General features: G+C 43.8%; 2 protein-coding genes across 3 annotated transcripts in view; one reads left to right on the plus strand and one right to left on the minus strand.

The window, feature by feature from the left end:
- The window catches only part of LRIG2 (leucine rich repeats and immunoglobulin like domains 2), a 178,913-nt gene extending 158,340 nt beyond the window's left edge, over window positions 1-20,573 (minus strand). Inside the window, exon 1 of the mRNA XM_054529213.1 lies at window positions 20,555-20,573. The gene's annotated coding sequence lies outside the window, so the exon portion shown is untranslated. The remainder of the gene's footprint in view (window positions 1-20,554) is intronic.
- Window positions 20,574-21,170: 597 nt separating this feature from the next.
- The window catches only part of SLC16A1 (solute carrier family 16 member 1), a 43,366-nt gene continuing 42,386 nt past the window's right edge, over window positions 21,171-22,150 (plus strand). Inside the window, exon 1 of one of the 2 annotated variants that reach the window (XM_054546638.2) lies at window positions 21,171-21,711. The gene's annotated coding sequence lies outside the window, so the exon portion shown is untranslated. 2 annotated transcript variants of the gene reach the window in all.

The following is a 22,150-nucleotide window of genomic DNA, read 5'->3' on the forward strand; positions in this document are numbered from 1 at the left end:
CTGGTCTTGAACTCCTGACCTCAAGTGATTCGCCTGCCTCGGTCTCATAAAGTGCTGGGTTTACAGGCATGAGCAACTGTGCCTGGCCAATATTATATTTTTAAATGTAAAACTACTAGGATTTGAATATCAAAACTGTGGTGGCAGAAAAAAGCATTTACATTCACTTGCATATCCCTAGAATTGGACTCATCAGATAACATTGGCTTACTAGCTAGGTAAGTAAAAGGTAAATACTTTGGAAGTGGCTACCTTCATTAGAACTTTTTAGCCCTTAGAAGAAAAACCAATCCAGAAAAACTGGAAACCTACATAACCCCCTTGCTGGGCTCTGACTTACTGGCTAAGCAGGTTATTGTTGATAGTTGACCATTCAAAAGAACAACTTGTAACATGTTAGCCATGTGTTAAATAACAATGCACATCTTCACATAATTTATTGCCCCTTTACCTTGTTTTGAGACTTTATTCTTTTCTAAGCCTGTATTTATTATAACTCTCTTTTAATTTTTTTTTTTTTTTTTGAGACAGAGTCTTACTCTGTTGCCCAGGCTGGAGTGCAGTGATCCAATCTCAGCTCACTGCAACATCTGCCTCCCGGGTTCAAGCGATTCTTCTGCCTCAGCCTCCTGAGTAGCTGGGATTACAGGCACACGCCACCATGCCCAGCTCATTTTTGTATTTTTAGTAGAGATGGGGTTTTACCATGTTGGTCAGGCTGGCCTCAAACTCCTGACCTTGTGATCTGCCCACTTGACCTCCCAAAGTACTGGGATTACAGGTGTGAGCCACCATGCCCGGCCTAATTGTTCTTTTTCTTGTTTTTTGTTTGAGGAGGTGAGATGAATGGCGGGGAACTGGGGTGCAAGATTTCCTTTTCATTGTATATTATACCTTTTGAATTTTGTCCCATGTAAAGGAATAATTTAAAAATAGAATTACAAAAATCTTACTAATTAGTAGTCCAATGTTGGATAAGATTGGAGTAACTGCACTGCACATAGTAGGTATTCAATAAAGATGGAATGAATGAATAAATGAATAGATGGATGAATTAAGTGAAATGACGAATAAGTGTCTTAAATCTATATTTTGATTACTAAAGCTTTCTGGAACTGTGAAATTTCATAACTGTATGAGACTTAATGTCTTTTTTTTTCTTTGAGATGGAGTCTCACTGTAGACGGGGTTTCACCATGTTGCCCAGACTGGTCTCGAACTCCTGACCTTGTGATTCGCCCACCTCGGCCTCCTAAAGTGCTGGGATTACAGGCGTGACCCACTGCACCTGGCTTAAATGTCTTTTTAAGAACAGAAATAGGTCTGAATTGGGAGAAAAAAACTATTGTCACTTTGTTAGATTTCTAAGTTTAAGCCATTAGTCTTTATTACATCATAAAGGATGAAGAAATATATTTTTATATATGCCTACATTTGCTGAGGAGGCTAGTCCTGATCAATATTTTTCTGAAAGATGGTGAAAGGTAGAGCAGACTTCAAGTGAACATTTTTATTGCCTCTCCTACTTCAGTGAAGCTAACATCAAGGGCTTATACTAAGTGCAAAGTTACCTCTGGTTTTGTTTACTGGTCTATGTCCTAAGACAGGCAATGCAGCTACCTATTGTATATTCACATCAAGTCTTGGGGACTAGCATGGTTCTAAAATGTTGACAACTTCCTGGAGACAAACTGATAAAGAGAAAACACTGGAATTCTAGTTATTTTTGTTGGGAAGGTGAAGGCTGAGTTGTGGAATTTATTGCAGCATAGATTCTTAAGAGTTTTGCTAGATAAATAAAGACAACCAGATAAAAGTGGTTTTAGATTGAGCAACTCGATGTAAAATGCTTACAACAGTGCCTGGAACAGAGTATGTGCTTTAAATGTTAGCTACTATTTATTATCATCATTATTATACTGACACTCACCATTTTATACCAACAAATAATTTAACAGCCATACATATACATCTATACAAATCAATCTGTATGATACTGAGAGAAGAAATAGCTCTTTTTGTAGGAAATTTATAGTGATACATTTTGAAGAATGAAAGACAGAAAGTTAAATTGTTACAGAAAAAAATACTCCATTTCTTTGAGGAAATGTTCTTTGCTAGTTCGGTTGGAGCTCTGCATCAAACGTTGAGAAAAGTTTATGGTCTATGGTTTTCCAAACAAGTTAAAAACAGAAATAACAATACCTAAGATAACAAACAGGCACCAATTATACAGTAATAATTTATTGCTTTTCAACAATTCTGGTGTGATAAAATTTAACTGAACCAAACTCCCCACATATTTTGAATGTGAGAATCGAGCTTCCCAGGGAAGTCAGATACTTGAGACAGGGCCTATAAAGTATCCTCCTTTTTAATTTTTTTTCCAGATGAAGGTAGAATGCCAAGAGAGGATGAGAAAAACAAATAACCAGCTGCCTACAGACCTCCCTTCATAGGAATGGCCTTTGCCTTCATCTATGTGTGTCTCCATTTCTGAATGCCTTATTTCTGGATACCTTCCAGTCTATAAAAACAAAGGGAGGATAGATAAAAAAGAACTGTACTACATTTGTACTGGACAATCAAGAGGTGAAAAACGTTCTTTAGTGAGTTAAAATTGTTTTGCAATCTCTTTGAAAGAAGTAGGCAAAAATCTTGAAAAAGTCCAAATTCTTAGTAGAGATTGTCTTAGAAAGGTTAACTATTCACGTTGGCAGGAAGTAATACCCAAACACTAACACAAAATTTAAACTTATCTCCAATATCTAGATAGAAAAATCTATCCACGGGGCATTAGGCCTTTCTTATTTACCTTAAAATATACTGTTTCCCTCCTTCCTCCTAGCATTCTCTCCTAGGAAAATGTTCTATAGCTTTTGCATTCTTTTTTTTTTTTTTAAGAGACAAGGTCTTGCTACATTGCCCAGGCTGGTCTTGAACTCCTGTCCTCAAGGGATCCTCCCACCTGAACTTTTTTTTTCAGACAGAGTCTCGCTCTGTCGTCCAGGCTGGAGTAGTGTCACGATCTTGGCTCAATGCAACCTCCACCTCCTGGGCTCAAGCGATTCTCCTTCCTCAGCCACCGAAGTAGCTGGGATTAAAGGCGCCTGCCACCACACCCAGCTAATTTTTGTATTTTTAGTACAGACAGGGTTTCACTATGTTGGCCAGGCTGGTCTTAAACTCCTAACCTCAAGTCATTTGCCTGCCTTGGCCTCCCAAGGTGCTGGGATTACAGGTGTGAGCCACCACCCCCAGCCCTGAATTCTTTTTTTGTTTGTTTTCTTGAGATAAGGTCTTGCTCTGTTGCCCAGTCTGGAGTGCAGTGGTGTGATCAAAGCTCAGTGTAACCTCAAACACATGAGCCCAAATGACTCTCCTGCCTCAGCCTCCCAAGTAGCTAGGACTATAGAAGTGTGCCACCATGCCCTGCTAATTTTTAATTTTTTTGTAGAGACAGGGTCTTGCCACTTTGCCCAGGTTGGTCTCAAACTCCTTGGCTCAAAAGATTTCCTGCTTTGTGAATCACTGAGCAGACCCCAGCATGCATTCTTCTAATTTTTTTTTAATTTATTCTTTCTTATTTTTTAAGTTTAAAGGAATGTTAAATTCCACAGATTCTTTTTTTTTTTTTTTTTTGGAGACGGAGTCTTACTCTGTTGCCCAGGCTGGAAGGCAGTGGTGAGATCTCGGCTCACTGCAATCTCCACCTCGCAGGTTCAAGACATTCTCCTGCCTCAGCCTCCTGAGTAGCTGGGATTATAGGCACCCACCACCTGGCCCAGCTAATTTTTGTATTTTAGTAGAGATGGGGTTTCATCATGTTGGCCAGGCTGGTCTTGAACTCCTGCCTCAGCCAGCATGCATTCTTAATAGTAGACAACACATTAGGAGTTTGGAATGCCTGAATGTTTATCTATTAAAAAAATTTTTTTTTGAGACAGGGTCTTGTTCTATCACCCAGGCTGGAGTGCAGTGGCATGATCATAGCTCATTGCAGCCTCAACCTCCTGAGATCAAGCAATCTTCCCATCTGGGCCTCCCAAAGCTGATACTACAAGTGTGTGACACTACATGCAGCTAATTGCTTTTTTTTTTTTTTTTTTTTAAAGAAACGGGGTCTGGCTATGTTGGCCAGACTAGTCTCAAACTCCAAGGCTTAAGCAATCATCCTGCCTTGGCCTCCCAAAGCGCTGAGACTACAGGCATGAGCCACTGCTCCTGGTTGAAATACTTTAATTTTAAAGTACAAAGATTGCATACATTTTTGCTTGAGGTTCTTAGTGCTTCAAGAGATCCACCAAAATCCTAGAGGAATCCTTTCCATGAATTGGTAAAGCTTGTGAATATGTAATGTTAAAAAGACATGAGATGTAGGTATTCCAGACAAGGTAGAGCAAGATAAAGATTTTAACTTACAAGCCAATTATTTTTTTTTTTTCCCTAAGAGACAGTCTCGCTCTGTCACCCAGGCTGGAGTGCAGTGGCACCATCTCAGCTCACCGCGATCTCTGCCTCCTAGGTTCAAGCGATTCTCCTGCCTCAGCCTCCTGAGTAGCTGGGACTATAGGCGTGCACCACAACGCCCAGCTAATTTTTGTATTTTTAGTAAGGATGGGGTTTTACTATGTTGGCCAGGCTGGTTTTGAACTCCTGATCTCAGGTGGATCCGCCTGCCTTGGCCTCCCAGAGTGCTGGGATTACAGGCATGAGCCACCGTACCCAGCTGCCAATGATTTTTCCAAAATAATTATGCATCCCTGGGAAGCAAATAGGAAATGAAACATTTTGTATATAATTTGGATTTGTAGGTGGCCTTTCTAAGTAATTTATTAGAAGGTAAACAATAATTATGTAGAAAGAACCTGGTTGGTAAATATAATAATTATGAAACCTTATTAATTTTTTTTTTTTGAGACAGGGTCTCACTATGTCACTCAGGCTGGAGTGCAGTGGCGCGATCTCTGCTCACTGCAAGCTCCGCCTCCCAGGTTCACGCCATTCTCCTGCCTCAGCCTCCTGAGTAGCTGGGACTACAGGCGCCTGCCACCACGCCTGGCGAATTTTTTTTGTATTTTTAGTAGAGACGGGGTTTCACCATGTTAGCCAGCATGGTCTTGATCTCTTGACCTCGTGATCCATCCGCCTCGGCCTCCCAAAGTGCTGGGATTACAGGCATGAGCCACCGTGCCCAGCAGAAACCTTACTAATTTACATTCATTAGCAGGAAAGCTGAATTAAAAAGAGGTCTGAATCATATAGTAGAATTACTAAAACTGCTCCCCCTTAATCTACCTGCCTCTCCTCCATCTCCATGTTACTCTGTACACAGTTTACCAAGTGGAAGGAAGAAGTGCTTTTTTTTTTTAAAATTTATTTATTGTTTTTGAGATGGAGTCTCGCTCTGTCACCCAGGCTAGAGTGCAGTGGCACGATCTCGGCTCACTGCAACCTCTGCCTCCCTGGTTCAAACGATTCTCCTGCCTCAGCCCCCCAAGTAGCTGGGACTGCAGGCGCACTACCACACCTGGCTAATTTTTTTGTATTTTTAGTAGAGATTGGGTTTCACCATGTTGGCCATGCTTGTCTCGAACTCCTGACCTCAAGTGACCCGCCCACCTCAGCCTCCCAAAGAGCTGGGATTATAGGCGTGAGCCACCACGCCTGGCCAAGAAGTGCTTTATATGAAGAAGAAACAGCCTGTACAAAGGTTCAGCGTTGGGACTATGAAACAGTTCTGCATTTTCCTGCCTCATCATCCTCCTCATCCCCATCTTTTCCTATAATGTCAAGATTTTGAACAAAATAAATGAATCAAAATAATCCAGCACTTAAGAACAGAAGCTAGGAATTAAGTAGACCTAGATTTAAATATCAGTTTTATAGTACTTATAAACTACAAATTACCCAATTTTGACTAAGCATAATTTAGTGATATCCCTATAAGTTCTGGCAGATGGAATAAGATTACCCTAGGTTCTTGGTGAAGGCCTTTGTTCAGAAGCATGGTTCCAGTGACTGAGAATTCCCCCACTAACTCCTGTAGTCCAGACTTCCCTCATTCCACTGGATTCTGTTAAATGGTCTTGGTAGCCTGAATTATGCACTCCACGTTATGGTTAAAGCATACTTGGGCTGTGTGTGTTTCATTCATGATATGGTCTTCCCTGGGTTGATCAAATGAGTAACTAGTGAAACAAATGAAATACATATGATAGAGTTAGAAAGCTCCCAGGTTGACTATCTTTGAATTGGAAATAAATGAAATACATATGATAGAGTTAGAAAGCTCCCAGGTTGACTATCTTTGAATTGGAAATAGGAGCAAAATCCCATTATCTAGCCCATCTGAGCCTAATGGGAACATGAGATGAAGGCCATAGCTAATCCTCTGCTTGGATGGTCACACTGATATGTTACCCATTTGCAATATGGTTTTGTGTTTCTCACTGACCTCTTGTGTGGCATGTAACATCTCCAGATTCTAGCTCCTGCTGTGACTACATTAAATGTACATGTGACAAGGTAATGAGCTATGTGTGCAGGGGGAAATGGGGTAGTGGTGAAAACAATGGCTGCAAGCAGAATGGTGTATTCTGAGCTTGTTGAGTTACTATGCTTTTGGTTTTGGGGTAACTGAGTAGACTAGCTGTCCTGGTAGGTAGCATAGAACAAAGAGTGTTCCTCGGCCAGGCACAGTGGCTCACACTTGTAATCCCAGCACTTTGGGAGGCCGAGGCGGGCAGATAACCTGAGGTCAGGTGTTCGAGACCAGCCTGGCCAACATGGTGAAACTTCGTCTCTACTAAAAATACAAAAATTAGCCAGGCGTGTTGGCAGGTGCCTATAATCCCAGCTACTGGGGAGGCTGAGGCAGGAGACTCACTTGAACCTGAGAGGCAGAGGTTGCGGTGAACCAAGATCCCAAGATCACGCCATTACACTCCAGCCTGGTGACAAGAGTGAGACTTTGTCTCAAAAAAAAAAAAAGGAACAGAGAGTATTCCTACAAGATTTCCAGTTTCTTTCTTGCTATTAAATTAGAGGTGGTAAACAGTAAGAGGTATATGTATATCTCTAAGACTTTAAAGAGGACTCTCCCAAAGCAGTATAAAACTAAAGCCCTCAGACTGAGGCCATGAATTTAAGACACTAGAGAAAAAAGAACTTGTCCATTTAGTGGTGCAGTGTGGGGCTGAAGGCTGTTTAGTGCAAAGGATGAAGTGAGCCATTTCAGCCACTGTGGCCACAGTGACAAAAATGGAATCATGGGTCTTGGATAGGGGGAAATTATGAGGTTGTACGGAAATCCACCAGGTCTCTTAAACTCAAATCCTCATCTGCCAAAAGTAACAACGAAAGGAGTGTCTCCAAACAGGGATGGGACTGCCAAAATGACTCTCATTCTGATATTCAACTTTTCCTTGGGGATCTTTCATAAATCACCCTTGGCACCGGGAGGAAGCATTCTGCTTTCTACCTTTTTTTTTTGAGACGGAGTCTTACCCTGTCGTTGGACTGCAGTCATGCGATCTCAACTCACTGCAACCTCTGCCTCTGGGGTTCAAGCGATTCTCCTGCCTCAGCCTCCCAAGTAGCTGCGATTACAGGTGCCTGCCACCATGCCCGACTAATTTTTGTTTTTTTTTTTTTTAGCAGAGATGGGGTTTCACATGTTGGCCAGGCTAGTCTCAAACTCTTGATCTCAAGTGATCCACCGAACTCAGCCTCCTGGGATTACAGGCGTGAGCCACCACACCCGGCTCTACCTATTTCTTTGTTTTTGAGATGGAGAATTTCACTCTTGTTGCCCAGGATGGAGTGCAATGGCACGATCTGGGCTCACCACAACCTCTGCCTTCTGGGTTCAAGTGATTCTCCTGCCTCAGCCTCCCAAGTAGCTGGGATTACAGGCCTGTGATCCCACCATGCCTGGCTAATTTTGTATTTTTAGTAGAGACGCGGTTTCTCCATGTTGGTCAGGCTAGTCTTGAACTCCAGACCTCAGGTGATCCGCCCGCCTCGGCCTCCCAAAGTGCTGGGATTACAGGCGTGAACCACCGTGCCCGGCTGGCTCTACCTATTTCTTAAATACTGCAGCAGAGACTATGCTGAAACAGACTGGTCTGCTGGCTGCCATGTTTATTTTGCCCCACCCCACATCTGCCTGCCTAGTCCTTCTTTTCCTTTTTTTGTTTTTTGAGACAGAGTCTTGCTCTGTCGCCCAGGCTGGAGTGCCGTGGGGCAATCTCGGCTCTCTGCAAGCTCCGCCTCCCGGGTTAACGCCATTCTCCTGCCTCAGCCTCCAGAGTAGCTCGGACTACAGGTGCCCACCACCACGCCCAGCTAATTTTTTCTATTTTTTAGTAGAGACGGGGTTTCACCGTGTTAGCCAGGATGGTCTCAATCTCCTGACCTTGTGATCTGCCCACTGCAGCCTCCCAAAGTGCTGGGATTACAGGCGTGAGCCACCGTGCCCAGGCGCCTAGTCCTTATTTTCTAACGCCCACACAATTTTTTGTTGTTGTTGGTTCATCCTTTATATTAATTAAAAATAAAGTTAGGAGTTTTAAGAATTCTATTTTTCTTCTGAATTAATGAATAATGTATTATGTAGAAATGTCAAGCAAGTTTGGGCTGTTATTAGTGCTGTATAGGGTACTGCTTCATGCAGTACATTGTAAATGCTTGAATTTGGATGCCTAGAAGGGTGTAGCACTCCTTTTCCCCCATACTGCTTACCATTTCTTGTTGACTTATACTGGGCTAATTAACTTTTTCTTGGTCTTTAAATGCTTCTCAGTTTGAATCCTTGATTTAGATTAAACTTGATTGACGGAAGTTCAGGAACAGACTTACAAAATATGAGTGTTTACTTTCATTTTTGGTTCTCCTGGAGTAGGCAGCTCTGTGACAGAAGCTATTTCCCCTGATCTGTGAGAAGGGCCTTCAACAATTCTTAACTCTTCCAAGTTCAGATGTAAAAAGGCATATCCAGAAGTGCCACCTTCCATCTGTTCCATGTTCCAAGTTTTTCTGGTGAGGATTCTCTTTTTCTTTGAATGACTGATAATGAGAACACCTACTATATAGAGAGAAACCTTTATACCCTACCCACAGGGTATGGCCTTATTCCATGACTGCAAAAAAAAAAAAAAAAAAATCTTATCAGAGCGCAGTAATAGGTATAACATCTGAACCCATGATTTGTGCAAAAGGTAAGACGGAGGGTAGGGAGGAAGGCTTCACTCTAATATGCAGCTCAGAAATAGGTTTGGTAGCTACTGGACCTCACCTTGGCACAAGTGTCACAGGTATTGTGTGGTGCAGGGATTCATGGCAGATTTGGGGTTCTCAGAGGTCACCACAAATTGAATTGTATGCTTTATTTAAGCCTCATCTTGCTCACCAGTGAAGGTCCAGGTAGAACACCCAGGTCTGGATCCCCAGGCAGATGGATACACAAAGCCAGTCACTGTGATGTTAGAGGCCTCCTTCGCTGCATGTACCCCTCGGCTGAATCACAGTAGGCTTGATGTGCAGCTGTCCAATAATTCCAACTATCTGCTGCTGCTTTGGGTGAGGGCTATAAAGTCCAGATTCTCACACTGAATGATCTTATAGCATGGAATATGGGCACCAGGACACCCAGAACTTCCTAGAAATAGGTGACCTTAAAATTAAGCTGTTAGTTGGCTGGGCATGGTGACTCACACCTGTAATTCCAGCACTTTGGGAGGCTGAGGTGGGTGGATCACCTGAGGTCAGAAGTTCAAGACTAGCCTGGCCAACATGGTGAAATCTCGTCTCTACTAAACATACAAAAATCAGCCTGGTGTGGTGGCACGCGCCTGTAATCCCAGCTAATTTGGAGGCTGACACAGGAGAACTGCTTGAACCCAGGGGGCGGAGATTGCAGTGAGCCGAGATTACGCCACTTCACTCCAGCCTGGGTGAAAGAGTGAAACTCCATCTCAAAAAATAAATAAATAAATAGATAAGCTGCTAACAAAACCATCTCCCATCATCTTTGTCCCCAACTTAGCTGACTAGAGACTGATAACTACCCCAAATTCAGATAAGCAGGGGGTAGTTCTCTGTGGTGAATCTCTGGTTTCAAAGGCACCTTTCATGGCACATGCTTTCATAATGGTTGTTTTGCTCTACTAACATAAAAGGAACCCAAAACAGGGTTTTTCTAAGTCAAGATGGCCTTAAATTCTATGGATTAGTCTCCTATGGTATTAATAGCTACAAATGACAATTTTTACTTGTGTATTTTTGGTGAAAACTAAATGATGACTACTTTCTTTTTTTTTTGTCAGGCAGAGTCTTGCTCTGTTGACAAGGCTGGAGCGCGATGGTGCGGTCTCAGCTCACTGTAAACCTTCACCTCCCAGGTTCAAGCCATTCTCCTGCCTCAGCCTCCCAAGTATCTGGGACTACAGGTGCCTGCCACCACATCTGGCTAATTTTTGTATTTTTAGTAGAGACAGGGTTTCACTATGTTGGCCAGGCTGGTCCCAAACTCCTGATCTCGTGATCCATCCGCCTTGGCCTCCCAAAGTGCTGGGATTACAGGTGTGAGCTAACATGCCCGGCCATGATGACTACTTTCTTTTTTTTTTTTTTTTTTTGTTAGCTCATTTCTTTTTTATTTTATACATTTTAAAATTGTTTATTTCTAAGTGAAAATTGTATTTATGGCATACAACATAATGTTTTAAAAAAATAATTTAAAATTTTCCTTTTTTAAAAAATATATTTTTATATATTAAAGGGGTATAAGTGCAGCTTTCTTATATGCATATATTGTGTAGTGGTGAAGTCTGAATATTCTCAATTAGTAACTTTTTCCTTTATAAGCAGGTATTTACTTGTTATTTTTTAAGTTGTATCTTGAACTGTAACTTTTAAAAAGTAAATTGTGATTTTTGCCAATTTATTTTATTTTATTTTTTATTATTATTATACTTTAAGTTTTAGGGTACATGTGCACAATGTTCAGGTTAGTTACATATGTATACATGTGCCATGCTGGTGTGCTGCACCCATTAACTTGTCATTTAGCATTAGGTATATCTCCTAAAGCTATCCCTCCCACCTCTCCCCACCCCACAACAGTCCCCAGAATGTGATGTTCCCCTTCCTGTGTTCATGTGTTCTCACTGTTCAATTCCCACCTATGAGTGAGAATATGCGGTGTTTGGTTTTTTGTTCTTGCGATAGTTTACTGAGAATGATGATTTTCAATTTCATCCATGTCCCTACAAAGGACATGAACTCATCATTTTTTATGGCTGCATAGTATTCCATGGTGTATATGTGCCACATTTTCTTAATCCAGCATGATGACTACTTTCTGATGACTTGAGATAATACTGATTACGTGACCTTGGGGAAGCTACTCAATCTCTCTGTATCTGTATATGTCTGTAAAATGGGGATTGTAACAGTTCCTAGTTTATAGCATTTTTGTGAGGAATTAATGAGTGTTACTACATCTAAAGTGCTTACAGCAATGCTTGGCATATGGTAAGTATCCCAGAAATCTTGGCTATCATCAATTTATTATTGTTATTACTGAACTCCCCATCCCATTTGCCTAAAATACTTTACTAGAGATGGAAGGAAGAAAGGAAGGGAGGGAGGAAAAGAGGGAGGTGGGGAAGCTACTCAGGGTTAGGACTTTTACTAGCTAGGGGTCAAGGAAGAAAACAGGTCTGGCAAATACATAGGACCATCTCTAGAAAGAATGCTTCCTAGAAAAGATCCTAAATGTAGGTTACAAAGAGCACAGGTCAAAACTATCCCCCTGGGCTAGCAAAAACAAGGAACAAGAGTCAAGCCTTATCAGACCAGAGTGGGAATTAGGATGACATAGATTGAGCCTCAGGTAATCTGGTTGAAAACAAATTTAATTTGGCTGGGTGCGGTGGCTCACGCCTGTAATCCCAGCACTTTGGGAGGCCAAGGCGGGAGGATCACGAGGTCAGGAAATTGAGCCCATCCTAGCTAGCACGGTGAAACTCCGTCTCTATGTGGTGGTGGGTGCCTGTAGTCCCAGCTACTCCGGAGGCTGAGGCAGGAGAATGGTGTGAACCCGGGAGGCGGAGCTTGCAGTGAGCCGAGATCGTGCCACTGCACTCCAGCCTGGGCGACAGAGCAAGACTCCATCTCAAAAAAAAAAAAAAAAAAAAAAAAAGGAAAACAAATTGATTTTGAAGATAAACAGGTCAAAAAGGAATATTCTCAGCTGCTTGTTTTCCATATGGATTGTTTTGCCACCTTTAACGTTTTAAAGCAGTACTGTCAGATTGTCATAATATTTTAGGTATGTTTCAAACTTTTGTGCTTTTTAATCTAAATTAATTCTTAGATGATTATTAAGAAGCAACGTAAATGTTTCATATTATCAAGCCATTGCAAATATATATATATATATTTTGAGACAAAGGCTCGCTGTCGCCCAGGCTGGAATGCAGTGGTGCCATCTCGGCTCACTACAACCTCTGCCTCCCGGGTTCAAATGATTCTCTGCCTCAGCCTCCTGAGTAGCTGGGATTACAGGCATGCGCTACCATGCCCAGCTAATTTTTGTATTTTTAGTAGAGATGGGGTTTCACCACGTTGGCCAGGCTGGTCTCGAACTCCCGACCTCGTGATCCACCTGCTTTAGCCTCCCAAAGTGCTGGGATTACAGGCGTGAGCCGCCATGCCCAGCCTGCAAATATTTAAAAAGTAGTAAATAGCGGCCAGGCGTGGTGGCTCATGCCTATAATCCCAGCAATTTGGGAGGCCGAGGCGGGTGGATCTGAGGTCAGGAGTTCAAGAACAGCCTGGCCAATATGGTGAAACCCCATCTCTACTAAAAATACAAAAATCAGTCGGGCATGGTGGCGCGCCCCTGTAAGCTAGCTACTTGGGAGGCTGAGGCAGGAGAATCGCTTGAACCTGGGAGGCCGAGGTTGCAGTGAGCCGAGATCGCGCCACTGCACTCCAGCCTAGGAGACAGAGTGAGATTCCATCTCAGTGGAAAAAAACAATACGTAGCAATATGATTCCTTAAGAAACATATATATATGTGTGTGTGTATGTCTGTGTGTGCACAAAAAAATTCTCAAAGGCCCAAAGAAGCAATAAGGCAAATCCCTGGCCACCAGAATAACTAAACATACAAAAAACCAGCAGTTGGAAACAATAATTTTTGACTTATTTGTCATGTTGAAGACATTTTTATTGCAAACATTTTGTTTTCTAGCAAACTATTTTGACTGCATCATGTCATGTCAGTAGAGTGCCAGAGAAGTAACTGATTAGGATACTAAAGTGGTGCAGGCTGGTAAGATAAGTGATAGGTCAAAACAGAGCAAGGAGAGCTGAAGAGAAATGGGGGAGGTCAGGGAGGAGCTTAGAGTGCCTCTCACGCATACCGAGTTAGTCGTTCTTTAAATAATGGCAAAATTCATCCTAGATCGACATAGGCCTTTGAAAGCAGGAGGACTACACCTGACATATAACCTGAAATTAGATGATGATATTCTGAATGAGAGGGCTCTCAACTTTAAATAAAGAATGTCTTTAGGATTGGCATTATCTTCTTTACTCCAGGTATTTGCTTAGCAAACCTTTTTTCAAACATGGTTCAAAAGCAAATCACATTTTCCATATTCCCTATTAAAGTATTATATATTATGGGGGGCGGGCAGTGTTCTTAATGACAAAATATTGTGTTTAAAAAGGATCCTTTCCTAAAAGAAATCAGGAAGATAATTCCATTTACAATAGCTACACAAAAATAAGATATTTAAGAATAAACTTAACCAAGGAGGTTAAAGATCTCTAAACTGAAAAACTATAAAACCTTGATGAAAGAATGAATGGAAAGACGTTTCATGTTCATGGGAGAATTAGTATTGTTAAAACACCCATACTACCCAAAGTGATCTACAAACTAAATATAATCTCTATCAAATACCTATAATATATTTCACAGAAATAAAAAAAGACAGCCAGGCACGGTGATTCACTCTGTAATTCCAGCACTTTGGGAGGCAGAGGAGGGCGGATCACCTGAGATCGGGAGTTTGAGACCAGCCTGATCAACATGGAGAAACCCCGTCTCTACTAAAAATACAAAATTACCCAGGCGTGGTGGCGCATGCCTGTAATCCCAGCTACTAGGGAGGGTGAGGCAGGAGAATCGCTTGAACCTGGGAGGCGGAGGCTGCGGTGAGCCGAGATTGCACCATTGCGCTCCAGCCAGGGCAACAAGAGCAAAACTCCATCTCAAAAAAAAAGACAATCATTAAATTCATATGGAACCACAAAAGACTCAAATAGGCAAATCAATCCTGAGCAAAAATAACAAAGCTGAGGCATCACAGTACTTGATTGCAAAATGTACTACAAGGCTATAGTAACCAAAACAGCATGGTATTGGCATAAACACAAACACAGAGACCAATGAAACAGAATAAAGAACCCAGAAATAAATTCATGCCTCTATGGCCAACTGTTTTTCAACAAAGGTGCCAAGAACACGCACTGGGAAAAAGACAGTTTCTTCAATAAATGGTGCTGGGAAAATTAGAAAGTCACATGCAGAAGACTAAGACTAGACCCTGTCTCCACCATATACATAAATCAACTCAAAATGGATTAAAGACTTAAATATAAAGCTTGAAACTATGAAATTACTAAAAGAAAACATAAGGGAAATGCTTTGCACAACCGGGTTGGGCAAGGGTTTTTAAAAAGAGATCTCAAAGCACAGACAACAAAAGCAAAAAATAGACCAATGGGATTACATCAAACTGAAAAGCTTTTGTACATAAAAAGGAAACAAGTAACAAAATGAAGAGACAATCTACAGAATGGGAGAAAATATAAGCAAACTATACATCTCACAAGGAGTTAATATCTGAAGAATATATAAATAACTTAATTTAACAATGAAAAACAAGTTATCTTGATTTAAAAGTGGGCAAAAGACCTTAATAGGCATTTCTCAAAAGAAGACTTACAAATGGCCAACAGGTACATGAAAAAATGCTCAACATCACTAATCATCAGGCAAATGCAAATCAAAATCACAATGAGATATCATCTCACTCTAGTTAGAATGGCTATTAACAGACAGGCTGCGTGGTGGCTCATGCCTGTAATCCCAGCACTTTGGGAGGCTGAGGCAGGTGGATCACTTGAGGTCAGGAATTCAAGGCCAGCCTGGCCAACATAGTGAAACCCCGACTCTACTAAAAATACAAAAATTAGTCAGGTATGGTGGCACATGCCTATAGTCCCAGCTACTCGGGATGCTGAGGCAGGAGAATTGCTTGAACCCATGAAGCAGAGGTTGCAATGAGCCGAGACTGCACCACTGCACTCCAGCCTGAGTGACACAGTGAGACTCTGTCTCTGTCTTAAAAAACAAAACAAAACAAAACAAAACAAAAAAACAAGTGTTGGCAAGGATGTGGAGAAAAGACAACACTCACACATTTTTGGTGGAATTACAAATTAGCACAGCAGCTATAGAAGACAGTCTTTAATCCATTTTGAATTGATTTGTGTATATGGTGGAGACAGGGTCTAGTCTTATTCTTCTGCATGTGACTTTCCAATTTTCCCAGCACCGTTTATTTAAGAGACTATCTTTTCCCCAATGTGTGGTCTTGGCACCTTTGTTGAAAATTTTTTCCTCAAAAAATTAAAAATAGAACTATTGTATGAGCCAGGAGTCCCACTAGTGGCTATATATTCAAATGAAATGAAATCAGTTACATTGAAGTGGTATCTGCCCTCCTATGTTTACTGCAGCACTATTTACAATAACCAAGATATGGAATCAACCCAAACATCTAAGAGTGAATGAATGAATAAAGAATATGTGAGGCCAGGCACGGTGGCTCATGCCTGTAATCCCAGCACTTTGGGAGACCGAGGTGGGTGGGTCACTTGAGGTCAGGAGTTCGAGACCAGCCTGAGTAATATGGTGAAACCCCGTCTCTACTAAAAATACAAAAATTAGCCAGGCGTGGTGGCAGGCGCCTGTAATCCCAGCTACTTGGGAGGCTGAGGCAGAAGAATCGCTTGAACTTGGGAGGCGGAGGTTGCAGTGAGCTGATATTGCACCACTGCACTCCAGCCTGAGGGACAGAGCGAGACTCAGTCTCAAAAAAAAAAAAAAAAAAAAGAAAAAGAAAAAGAAAAAAAAGAGAAAATGTGGTATATATGGATAACAGAATATTATACAGCTGTAAAAAAGCATGAAATCTTGCCATTTGTGAAAATACGGTTAAACCCGGAGGACATTATGTTAAGTGAAATAAGCCACACACAGAAAGATAAATACTATATGATCTGTGGAATCTAATTTTTTTTAAAGGAAGAGTTTATATCCTAGAAGCAGAGAGAACAGTGCTGAGACTAGAAAGGGGAGAGGGGAAAGGAGGATAGGGAGAGGTTGGTCAACAGGTACAAAGTGACAATTAGATTGGAAGAATAAGTTCTGGTGTTTCATTGCACAGTAGGGTTGCTGTTAACAATAAGGTATTGTATATTACAAAATAGCATGAAGTGAGAGATATGCTAAGTACCCTGATTTGATCAGTATACAACATTTGTATGTATGGAAACACCAAAACTGTAACCTACAATATGTACAATTACGATGTGTCAATTAAAAAAAGAATCCTTTCCTGTATTGTTTATTGTTCCTAAAATGGGCAAAATAGCACCTTCCTATTTACTACATCACAGAAATGGTGAAGTAACTGAAAGAATGTAAGTTAAGTAGGTGAATTCCAGAGAACACACTGTAATTTCATCTTTCTTCTTTCAGATAACGCAATAGAGCAACTTACTCAGCTTAAAGAGTACCTATATCATAATTTTTGAAGTTTGCATTTGCATTTCTTATTGCATCACTAACTTCCGAAGTTACAACTCTTAGCTTGAAATTTTCCCAAGATTTGCTCACTTAACCAGCTTGCAAACAACAGTCCGGCATTTTTCTGAGGCAGATTATCATAGCAGCATCCAGTCTATCAACCTTTAAAACAGAAAGGTGAATCCTAAGAATTTTGTGATAAAGCTAAAAGCCAGTAGAGAGTACCAGGCCTTCTCTGGTTCTGATGTAATGATTCTGAAAGACCCCCATGACAAAATATTTTATCTTAAACGTACTTGTTCTTTATATTAAAGAAACTGGAGTTTCTGATCATGCCAATCATTAGATGGGAGGCCTCAGACAAGTCTTTTAGCGTCCCTGGGCCTTAATTTCCATTTCTGTAAAAAGTCAGGAGTGCCTTAGATGATCTCCAATTTCCTCTCCACTCTGATTTCTCATCCTATGCTCCCTAGTTCATTTCTTCAATGTTGTGTGCCTCAAATCAGGAAAAAAACCCGGCAGAAGAGCAAGGATTTTACCTGTATTATTTTATTATTTTCACCAGCTCACCCACCCACCCTGTTTCTATTTTTCCAGGTAACAGCCTTGGAGTTGCTTTTAATTTTTCCCTTTTATATGCTTTAGACAAATCATGACATTAATTCATAAATACAGAACACTTTCCAAGTTTTACCAATGACTTCTGAAGATACTATCTCATTTGATTAACACAACAGTTCAGGCTAGTAGGTATTATTTTTAATTTATCTGGCGAGGAAACTAAAGCCCAGGGAAGTTGAGTGAATTAATTGCCCAGAATAACACAGATAGCAGTTATGGGACCAGATCTTTTTTTTTTCTTTTTGCGCTCTGTCACCCAGGCTGGAGTGCAGTGGCACGATCTCGGCTTACTGCAACCTCTGCCTTCTGGGTTCAAGCGATTCTCCAACCTCAGCCTCCTAAGTAACTGGGATTACAGGTGCGTGCGCACTACCACGCCAGGCTAATTTTTGTATTTTTAGTAGAGACGGGGTTTCACCATGTTGGTCAGGTTGGTCTCAAACTCCTGACCCCGTGATCCGCCCGCCACAGCCTCCCAAAGTGCTGGGATTACAGGCATAAGCCACTGCGCCTGGCCTATTTATTTATTTATTTATTTATTGAGATGGAGTTTTGCTCTTGTTGACCAGGCTGGAGTGCAATGGCATGATTTCAGCTCACCACAACCTCCACCTCCCAGGATTACAGACATGCGCCACCACGCCCAGCTAATTTTGTATTTTCAGTAGAGACAGGGTTTCTCCATGTTGCTCAGGCTGGTCTCAAACTCCCGACCTCAGGTGATCCGCCTGCCTCAGCCTCCCAAAGTTCTGGGATTACAGGCGTGAGCCACCGTGCCCGGCCTAGGCCTATTTTTTTTTTTTTTTCCATTTTTTAGTAGAGACAGGGTTTGGCCATTTTGGCCAGGATGATCTGGAACTCCTGACCTCAGGTGATCCACCCACTTCAGCCTCCCAGAGTACTGAGATTACAGGTGTGAACCACTGTGCCCGGCTGGGACCAGGTCTTCTGATTCCAAAGTCTTCACAACACTAAAATCTATTAAAGCAGATCCAGGTTTTGTAGGGCCTGAGGTGTCTATAATTTTGATGACTATCCATCTTCAAAGATAGGAGTACAAAACTGCAATACAACACAAAGTATGATCCTGTTGAACATACTGTTAGGGCCCCTCTCAGAGCCTCCTTAGGGTCTATTCAAGGGAAGGGCGTCTAGGGTTAATCTTTAGGGTTAGGTTTCATGTAATGTTTTCTATATGCTAGACACTGCAAAATAAATACTATTTTTTTTTTTTTTTTTTTTGAGACGGAGTCTCACTCTGTTGCCTAGGCTGGACAGGCTGGAGTGTAGTGGCACCATCTCGGCTCACTGCAACCTCCACCTCCCAGGTTCAAGTGATTCTTCTGCCTCAGCCTCCCGAGTAGCTGGGACTACAGGCGCATGCTACCACACCCGGCTACTTTTTGTATTTTTAGTAGAGACAGGGTTTCACCATATTAGCCAGGCTGGTCTCGAACTCCTGACCTCGTGATCCGCCCGCCTCAGCATCCCAAAGTGCTGGGATTACAGGCATGAGCCACTGCACCCGGACCTTTTCTTTTCTTTTTTTTTTGAGGTGGAATCTCACTCTGTTGCCCAGGCTGGAGTGCGATGATGAGATCTTGGCTCACTGCAATCCCTGCATCATGGGTTCAAACAATTCTCCTGTCTCAACTTCCTGAGTAGCTGGTACTATGCACTACGCACGGCTAACTTTTGTATTTTTAGTATTGGTAGGGTTTCACCATGTTGGTCAGGCTGGTCTCAAAATCCTGGCCTCAAGTGATCCGCCCACCTCGGCCTCCCAAAGTGCTGGGATTACAGGCTTGAGCCACCACCCCGGCCTGAAATAAATACTAGTGTTATTATCATAATAACCCTGAGGTAGGTATTATCCTTGTTTTACAGAGTTGGGAGTGAGGCTTGGAAAGGTAAAATGACTTGCCTGAGGACACAGAGCAGGTAAGTGCAAGAATCAAATTTGGAACTCAACAGATCTGGCTCTCAGGTCTATAGTGTGAATCTACCACCCTATGGGGCTCTATAAGCCTTCTTTTGAGGTTTCCTGGGATTCATCTTATTTAACCACTTCTCACTACATTCCATAGAACAGGCCCTTATAAATTTACTTCTGAACCAGACTCAGGATCGTGTCTCTCTAACTTAATTCTCCTTACCATCTACCCGAATGCTGCTGCCACCCTAGCACTGCTCTTATAAGTCCTAGCTGCCCCAATAACCCGAAATGCCTTCCCTTTCTCCGTGTTTATCAAATGTCAAAAGCAATTACTGTATTACTCACTAGTAGTACTTGGCCGTGGATGCAATACTGTCTTCTAATATACTGAACTGTTATTGGAAAGCACATGGGACCTCTCAGGACCTGATCCTCCAATCTCTACTCTTCTTCAATCTCAGGTTCTTCATTTGCAAAACAGAAACCATAAGGCCTACCTCCCAGGGTTGCTGTGAGAATTGAGGGGGAGGGTAAGTGAGGGGGTGAGTCCTGGAATGGAGGAAGACACGAGGGGAAGGGCAGGGTCCTGGCAAGCAGCAAGTGCTCAACAGATGTTGGTTAATTTGTGCCTAAGTCTCCCCCAAAAACTTGCAAGCTCTTTGAAGGCAGGGGCCTTGCCTCATACTTCTTAGGTATTTCTCAAAAGTCCTGGACATCAAAGACACTGCATGGTTATTTGATCACTTCAACACACATACGTTGGTTATGCGGTCACAGCGGCTATTATGTTAAAAACAGGCTCTGGAGTGTGATTTCAAATGCTGGCCGCTGACGAGCTGGGCCGTCTGGAAAGTTACTTCAACTCTCTGAGCCTCGGGTCCCTTATTTACAAAACGTTCATGGCAGTGCCCACTTCACAGGGCTGTGAGGATTACAGAGGATAATCCGGGTGAGGCGCATCAGCCCCAGCGCCTCCTGCCACAATTCTAACCGGCCCCACATATGCATCGTCCATAAGCGTCTGGCCCCTGCATTCTCGCTTTTCCACGTGGCCGAGGTGCACACCCCAACCCACTGGGCCAGTCTCCCCACCCTCTTACCTGCTCTTCTTTCCCGACTCGTCTTTAATACCCACCAGGCGCCAACCGCCGCGGGCCTGGCTCTGTGGTGGCAAGTTGCATGGGTTCTCCCATCAGGACCTCCCGATGAGCCTACGAGGTCGGTTCTATTACTGTCGCCACTTCAGAGGGAGGAAACAGGCCCGGAGGGTTGGGGAACTTCCCGAGGTCACTGAACTGGTGTCAGGCCCAGATTGGAATCCAAACACATCCCAGCCCATGCCTGGCTCTACAGCGCCGGCCCCCAGCGTCTTCCCGGGTGCCAGCGGCACCCGCATCCATTCAAATGCTGCCCAGTCCCCGTTCCTCAGTCGCTTCCCGCTACTCCGCACGCACATCTCCCCCCACCCGTCAGGGTCAGGCCTCTCGGTGACTTTTCCTTTTTCTCTGGCAGAAACTGAGGGGTGAGACCGACGTTTGTGTCCCGAACGAGGGCAGGTTGCCTAGAGCTCGTCAGACAGGGACCCAGGGGAGAGTCTGGTAGGGCGCGGTAGCTCCGCGCGGCTCAGCACCGGCGCAGCGCGCGGGTCGGACTGGGACGCCGGTCACGTGGCGGGGAGGGGGCGCCGGCGCGCGCGGGCGAGCTAGAGGGCGCGCGCGGCTGAAAGCGTGTGGAGGCGCGGGCTGCAGTTCGGATGTCTGTGTGGCGGGGAGGGGGCGGCGGCCGGGAGAGACGACTCCGCCCCCTGTGCGCATGCTCGGGCCCCGGCGGGTTATAAGGCAGCCTCGCCGGCCGGGCCAGACAAAGTGGTGAGCTGCGACGTGACGGGCTAGCTGTGTGGGTACTGGAACAAGCAAACCAGGCAGCGAGCGAAGGACGGGAGCCGGACCCTGGGCCTCGTGGAACTCCAGCCTGCGCCACCACGTCACGCATACGCTCGGCGCTGCGATCCGCGCATATAACGGTTAGTTGGGTAACAGCCGGTGGCACGCGGCGCGGACCCCACGGTGCCCTCGCTGCCATGGGGGGTCGGAGGGGACCTCCGGGGTTGGGATACTTTGTCTCCGGCGGAGGGAGGCGGCCCAGCAGAGGGCATCGTGGTCACAGGCAGCCGCGTGGCCTCGGACTGCAGTGCTGGTGAAGGAGACCTTGAGGCGCTGGGGACAGCGCCTCTCTCAGCCGAGCCGCGGGCCCCGTGGTAAGATGCCGGTCCCTGGCCTGGCCGAGGAGTTGGGTCGTGGAGCCGGGTGACGTTGGGGAAGTCCCTTCCCCTCTAAGTCTTCAATAGGCTCCTCGAGAGATGCTTTGATCTGGAAAAGGGACAACATGAGGCTGCTGCATGTGGTACCTCCAGACTCTCCTGGCCGCTTCTGCCCCAAGGGAAGGGACTCGGGGCAGAAGTTATTTATGATTCGTGACATTGTCCGCCCCAACCTTCTTGGCCCGCGGATCCTTGCCCCACCTGGTGACTTGCGAGAGTGATGCGGACAGCCGCATTCCCCACAGCCAAGGCGTGACTGCAGGGTTCGAGTAGACTTTGCGGAGGGGATGGGGCAGCCCGCAGACTCCTGGGAGTGGTGCTGACGGGGGCTCTTTGTCATTCAACCTGTGGCTGCCAGCGTCCGCCGCAGCGCCCT

The sequence above is a fragment of the Pongo abelii genome, chromosome 1 (genome assembly GCF_028885655.2).
Source record: "Pongo abelii isolate AG06213 chromosome 1, NHGRI_mPonAbe1-v2.0_pri, whole genome shotgun sequence".
In the NCBI taxonomy this organism is placed as follows: Eukaryota; Metazoa; Chordata; class Mammalia; order Primates; family Hominidae; genus Pongo; species Pongo abelii.